This window comes from Ctenocephalides felis, unplaced genomic scaffold (assembly GCF_003426905.1).
Source record: "Ctenocephalides felis isolate EL2017-DRISC unplaced genomic scaffold, ASM342690v1 CF-g0.4_SCAFFOLD_01604, whole genome shotgun sequence".
Classification (NCBI taxonomy): domain Eukaryota; kingdom Metazoa; phylum Arthropoda; class Insecta; order Siphonaptera; family Pulicidae; genus Ctenocephalides; species Ctenocephalides felis.
Genome location: NW_020537758.1, coordinates 59,315,556 through 59,323,055, shown reverse-complemented (window position 1 = coordinate 59,323,055; position 7,500 = coordinate 59,315,556). Strand labels below are relative to the sequence as shown.

The following is a 7,500-nucleotide window of genomic DNA, read 5'->3' as shown; positions in this document are numbered from 1 at the left end:
TTTACTTAAGCAAACCTTTACGTTTATTGCGCCTTTAGGTTTTGTATTTCCCAATGACTCGCGCACATGCTAGACTCCTTGGTCCGTGTTTCAAGACGGGTCCTGAAAGTACCCAAAGCAATAGCATCGCTGACCGGTAATAGAGTCCGTTCGAGAACACGGTAGCTAACAGCTCGAGGCGGCATCGATGCCGGACTAGGTCCGACGGCCAATAACCGTCCGTGCTTGCAACCGGCCGAACGCTTAAAAGCGACCCTATACCATATTATTTATACCGTCTGGCAGTCGGTCGGAGCACGCGGGGTCTGGCGCGAATAAATTCGTGACAGGCTACCGCCGCGGTCGTAGGTCGACACCAAACAGGTCGCGACGTCCTACTGAGAGAGAAGTGCATGCCAACGCCGCCTGACACATAAACCGACGGCGTATCGCGGGACGAATCCCCGTCAATCGCACGCCACTAAATGGAAGACAATGATAACATTGAATTTCTCCTTTCGATTTTTCGGGTTTCTCAGGTTTACCCCTGAACGGTTTTACGTACTCTTGAACTCTCTCTTCAAAGTTCTTTTCAACTTTCCCTCACGGTACTTGTTCGCTATCGGTCTCGTGGTCATATTTAGCCTTAGATGGAGTTTACCATCCACTTAGAGCTGCACTCTCAAGCAACTCGACTCTGAGGAGAGATCCTCTCGATACGCGCAACGGTCGCTACGGGCCTGGCACCCTCTATGGGTAAATGGCCCCATTCAAGATGGACTTGAACTTGCCGCAACGCACCGAGATAATCGGATCCTCCCTAACACTACATTTCCCAGCGTCCGTCTCCGGCCGCGGGATTTAGTGCTGGGCTCTTCCCTGTTCGCTAGCCGCTACTAAGGGAATCCTAGTTAGTTTGTTTTCCACCGCTTAGTAATATGCTTAAATTCAGCGGGTAATCTTATCTGCTCTGAGGTCGTATTATGATTATGATGTGCTTGCAAACGTTAGTAAGCAAGCGCACACAAAATCGACGAGGAACCTTTGAATCGTCCAAATTTGCCGGAACAAAACCGCATTTTGAAGAGTTCGGGTTCCCGGTTATTGGGAGGGTCGCAAGAATATAAAATCTCTAGGACACACAACCCGTCGTAATCCCACAGAACGTCAACGAACGGAAATGTCCGATGTTGCAAAGTGGACTGGCTCACACGTTGAGTGAATTATTTAAGAGCACGCATACACGCGAAACACCATCATTCGCCGGCAAGCCGTTTAAAGCAAGCGGCAGTCTGGTAATGTTATACGACTCTCAGCCAGAGGTGGTCCGGGAACAGTATCCGAGGACCGCAATGTGCGTTCGAAATGTCAATGTTCATGTATCCTGCAGTTCACATGTCGACGCGCAATTAGCTGCGTTCTTCATCGACCCACGAGCCAAGTGATCCACCGTTCAAGGTGATTTTATATATATTTATACATGTTTCGATCGTGATTCCCTCGAAATCGTTTAAGATAACTCGGGCGATTCTGAAACTAGTATGATTATTATGGTTACAATTAGTACACCGTAAAGATTTCGCGTTTCGGTCCGAGATACAAAATCTCGTTTCAAAATTTAAATATGAATATTTCACTGTGTGTGAGATTGAAAAATCTGCTTTCGCTGATTTTTCATTTTCTTAAAACAACGCAATGAAGCAAATGTTCAAATTCGCACAATTTGAATAAAATGTGCATAGTATATAGAATACTAATGCAAGCGTTTACTACAATCGACTTTAAAACACTAGACTTTCATCTAGCGCCCAAAGAATTGATTGAGCTATGCGTTTAAAGTATAATATTCAAAAAGAACGCCGTTTTCACAACGAACTTCGTCATTCGCTCAGGCATCTGGCGATACCGAGCAGATATACATGGCAGTGCTCTCACACAATGCATAAGAGCGCTAAGCGGTTGTAAACCGCATCACGCTGCTTTTGCACACTGCGCAATATTTTGCGACTAGCTCCGGTCAAACGTTAATGAAACGAATGATCCATCGTTGCGAGACGCTTTAAGATTCTATACGTCGTAGGTTACACGAAATATCGCACACGTTTCATTCACTAAATAGTAAATATACGTTAATGATCCTTCCGCAGGTTCACCTACGGAAACCTTGTTACGACTTTTACTTCCTCTAAATAATCAAGTTTGGTTATCTTCCCAGCAACATCGGCAATGTCGAAACGCTGCCGCGCACCGGTCCGAAGACCTCACTAAATAATTCAATCGGTAGTAGCGACGGGCGGTGTGTACAAAGGGCAGGGACATAATCAACGCAAGCTTATGACTCGCGCTTACTAGGAATTCCTCGTTCATGGGGAAGAATTGCAAGCCCCAATCCCTAGCACGAAGAGGCTTCAACGGATTACCCGGACCTTTCGGCCAAGAAAAACCTGCTGATCTCTTCAGTGTAGCGCGCGTGCGGCCCGGAACATCTAAGGGCATCACAGATCTGTTATTGCTCAATTTCGTGCGACTAAATGCCGCCTATCCCTCTAAGAAGATATATTTGTACGCCGGTAGTGAGAACCACAACCAACAACGACCGAAGCCGATGCGGAGGGTCTTTGCGATACCAGAAAGTACGTCTATTTAGCAGGCTAGAGTCTCGTTCGTTATCAGAATTAACCAGACAAATCACTCCACCAACTAAGAACGGCCATGCACCACCACCCACCGAATCAAGAAAGAGCTTTCAATCTGTCAATCCTTCCGGTGTCTGGACCTGGTGAGGTTTCCCGTGTTGAGTCAAATTAAGCCGCAGGCTCCACTCCTTATAGTGCCCTTCCGTCAATTCCTTTAAGTTTCAGCTTTGCAACCATACTTCCCCCGGAACCCAAAAGCTTTGGTTTCCCGGAAGCTGCCCGCCGAGTCATCGGAGAAACTTCGGCGGATCGCTAGCTGGCATCGTTTATGGTTAGAACTAGGGCGGTATCTGATCGCCTTCGAACCTCTAACTTTCGTTCTTGATTGATGAAAACACATTTGGCAAATGCTTTCGCTTCTGTCCGTCTTGCGACGATCCAAGAATTTCACCTCTAACGTCGCAATAAGAATGCCCCCGTAGTCGCAGAAACTACCATCGACAGTTGATAAGGCAGACATTTGAAAGATGCGTCGCCGGTACTAGACCGTGCGATCGGCACAAAGTTATTCAGAGTCACCAAGTCAAACGGTGAGCAAGGCAAGCCCGCCACCGATTGGTTTTGATCTAATAAAAGCATTCCTTCCATCTCTGGTCGGAACTCTATTTGCATGTATTAGCTCTAGAATTACCACAGTTATCCAAGTAATGTGGGTACGATCTAAGGAACCATAACTGATGTAATGAGCCATTCGCGGTTTCACCTTAATGTGGCTTGCATTGAGACATGCATGGCTTAATCTTTGAGACAAGCATATACTACTGGCAGGATCAACCAGGGTGCTATATATATAATAGCATAGTGCGTAAATGTCCCTCGGCGTCACCCGAGAGACCACACTTTGTATAGAAAAGTTCGATGAATATTTCTAAACAACGAATTTTCTTACATCTTATATATAAAATTCTTCTGTAACAATGTAAGTTTCATCAATCCTCCTAAACCAGTGATTCCCAAAGTGGTTCATATCGACCCCCAGGGGTCCATGGCAACTTTCAAGGGGTCCACGGCGGCAAAAACAAAATTTGGGGGTCCACGATATGAAAATGGGGGTCCACAGCACTGGATTACAACACACCATGATAAAATCTATTTATATACGTTTAACGATAATATAATATATAGATTTACAATAAATCCTTTAATATAGTTGGCAATATTTAGAACTGATTCAAAAAGTAAAGAAAAACATTACATATTTATATAAAGTGTGTAAGTTGTAGCATGTAGGCATTCGAGTTGTGGTTAAACTATACTCTGGTGTTGAAAAGCTTGATTTTGGTAAGATTTTTGCCCTTAAAATTTATAAATACCAAATGTAGAGGTTTAAATGGCAATTTAACAAAGTATGATACAGATACCACTTATTTGGATTCGATAAACAAAATTTTATTTGAATTTTAGTTCCCTTCAGCAACGAATTTAGACTCAAGTGTTTTGAACTAAACTTTTAGACATTTAAATTACACAGGTAATTTTGTGCTTTGGTGGATAATAATAGAATTTAGACTCAAGTGTTTTGAACTAAACTTTTAGACATTTAAATTACACAGGTAATTTTGTGCTTTGGTGGACAGTAAATTACAGATATAGTTTTTTTTCTGGTTTGGTTATTGAAGAAAGTTGCTCATATGAAATGTTTACTGACAAATGTTATAGGTTTGGTAGTGCGTAATGATGTTTTTGATTATTATAGCAGTTCTACCGTCAGTTGTTCCACGTGGGTTAATGTTGTAACTGGTTGCATTGCATCGTACCTTAAGGCAAGTTGCTGGAACTCCCGTAAATTAATTTTTTTAAAAAATCTTTAAATTTTTTTGAAAACATTAAAAGAAAGATTTTTGAGAATTTTAAAATTTCTAAAAAAAATTGACTTTTTTGAAAAATTTGATTTTTTTATATTTCGAAATTTTTTATATGTACTTTTAATTTTTCTGAAAATTTTGAACTTTTTTTGAAAGCAATGTTGAAACAAGCAGAAAGTCTTTGAATCATTTAAATCAGACGCTTAGTTCTCTCAAAAACTGCTTTTTTTAACATTTAGCTATGTATCTCCGAAACCGCTGGGACTACCTTTGCCTACCTTTGATTAATGTTGTAACTGGTTGCATGGCATCGTGCCTTAAGGCAAATTGCTGGAACTTCCCGTACCGTGAATTAAATTTTTTAAAAAATATTTAATTTTTTTGAAAACATTAAAAAAGAGATTTCTGAGAATTTTAAAATTTCTGAAAAAATTTGACTTTTTTGAAAAATTCGATTTATTTTTTATATTTCGAAATTTTTTATATGTATAAAAATATAGTAGCGCGTAAGCACCGCATCCCAGTCTAACGGATCAACATTGATACGGAACCCACAGAAATGCCAACAAAATTCATACTTATTATTAAAACCTCTTCAAAATAACTGATAATTTGATATGCATTTGTCTAATGATCATTTTTGATCGACAAATAATATTTTTTTTACTTTTTTCCCTCGATCTCTGAAACCACTAGACCTGCCTTCGCAAAAATTATTATACTATATATAAAAATGTTCATTTTCGATTTTTCTGCAATTAGTATAACTTACCCTACGGGGAATTAAAAATCAAATTTGCTTAATTTGACTTTTAAAAAAGTCTAAGTTAGTGAAGTGTATTTTCGAAAATAACGTATGATCAATTTGATAATGTATTAAAAATAATTATAAAGCCGCTATTTATTACTTAAGTTTTGAAACTAATCTCATTAATATATTTATCTCAGCGAAGTCCATTTTAAATTCATTTTGTTGCTCGATATATTAAGTTGAGCATAGGACGATCAGTTAATAGTATCACAAATAACAAATATATGTTACGCAGTTAGAAGATACCATTTAAAAATACAATAAAAAACATTTTGTTTTCAAAAATATTTTTTTCAAATTTTCAAATTACAATTGCGAACTTTTAGTAAGATTTTTAACTCGATTATATGTTACAATCTCTTTTACCATGCTTTTATATTATATCTTATATTTTTTAATCTATATGTTTTTTCGCATTTGAGACTTCTATAAAACTCTATTCAATTTTCTTCATGATTAACTTGAAAAAATTAACATTCGGCTTGCTTGTTTTCTTTTTTTTTTTTCTTCATGAATCAAATTCGCCTTTGGAATTTTGTATCAGCACTTTTCTCATTCATAGCGTTTTACAAGAGAGAAAAAATACATCGATTCACATAATTAATTTGATAAGTAGTTGTAATTTAATTTAATTAAGAAAAAAAAATTTTAATTAAGAAAATTTTTAATTAAGATTTAAACCTATACTTTTCAATAATTCGGGACAATAATGATTTTGAAAACCCGGATCAAAAGATGGAAACCCGGAACTGTCCCGGATAAACCATAACACAGGCCAACAAAAAAAGGTTTTTTTTGTGCCTCAAATGTTAGAGCTGATTCTTATAGTATTTTTTGCGCTGATTTCAAATCTGCAAACCATTTTTTTGTATAGCTCTAGTTTTTGAGATACAAAGAAGTTGCCGAAACCAGGTCCATTCGAGGGTCGTCACGGAAAAGAACTTTTCACAGTGTCACTAATGTCCCAACTAAGGCTGATGCCGAATGAGTCTTGTAGTTGTATGTACGAGTAGGCATATCTCATTAAAATAACACTCTGAATTGATTACTATTTTGTACTTTCGTTCCTTATATCAGGTGCGCAACTAAGTTCTCGCTGTTTGTCAGTATATGGCTTTAGCAGTAAGGGTTGGTCGATTTTGACAAATCCAAAACGTCTTGAAGCAAGCTTAGAGTAAGTAAAACAAACTGCGTGACACATAATTGAATTCGTTTTTGCATATATACTTCTGGTTGAGTGAATATGTCCAATTTTATGCCAAACAATCATCATTTGCGGGGAGTGTTGATTTTCGTCTTCCATTAAAAAAAACGGCAGCAAAGTGCATCGAGAGCCTACGGAAATATTGTTCTGGGCGAAAACAAGATGCCATGAGGGTTTTTGTCGCTTCAAAAATGTGATTTTGATGTTGACGACCACCCTCGTGAAAGGAAGGCAAAACCTTCAAAAACGCTAAATTGAAGGCCTTGTTCGAAGAGGATTCGTGCCAAACTCAAGAAGATCTTGCTTAGAATTAGGAGTTACCCATCAAACCATTTCCAAGCTATAGTATGCGTCGGGGATGATTTAGAAGCAAGAAACTTCGGTTCCTGTGAGTTGAAGCCAAGAGACGTCGAGCGTCGTTTTTTCGCCTGTAAACAAACTGCTCCAGCGGCGAGAAAAGAAGAGGTTCTTCATCACATCGTGACAGGTGATAAAAATGAATACATTACAGCAATCCAAAGACGAGAAATCTCGGTTCGGCCGAATATTCACTTCGAAGGTTATGGCTCTACATATAGTGGGACCAGGTCGGTGTTTATTTGTTGTGAGCTGTTGAAACAACGAGTGAAACCATCACTGGAGAACTGTATCGAACTCATTGATGCATTTTTTTATAATAAAGTTACTTTTCATTTCATCGAAAACAGCGAGAACTTGGTTGCGCACCTAATATCGTAAAAATATATCATATACATTGTATCTTCAAAACTAAAGCTCATAGAAAAAAACAATGTCATTTTTGAAATCAGCGCCCCAAATATACTTAAAAACAGTATTAAATCGTTTGCACACATTTTCTTTGTTGACCTGTTAATATAGGGGGTCCATGACAAAACGAAAAATATCGCAAAGGGATCCACGACACAAACAGTTTGGGAACCAGATGTCCTAAACTATAATTCGAATTCATGAATCTTCCTGAAATTTGTTCGGGAAATTTTCTAG

General features: G+C 38.6%; 1 non-coding gene and 1 pseudogene across 1 annotated transcript; both read right to left on the bottom strand.

The window, feature by feature from the left end:
- LOC113374104 overlaps positions 1–958 on the bottom strand; it is a 3,657-nt pseudogene extending 2,699 nt beyond the window's left edge.
- Positions 959–1,285: 327 nt separating this feature from the next.
- LOC113374112 lies at positions 1,286–1,440 on the bottom strand. The gene has a single exon (XR_003366957.1). It is a non-coding gene; the product is annotated as a 5.8S ribosomal RNA (ribosomal RNA).
- Between the last annotated feature and the right edge of the window lie 6,060 nt (positions 1,441–7,500).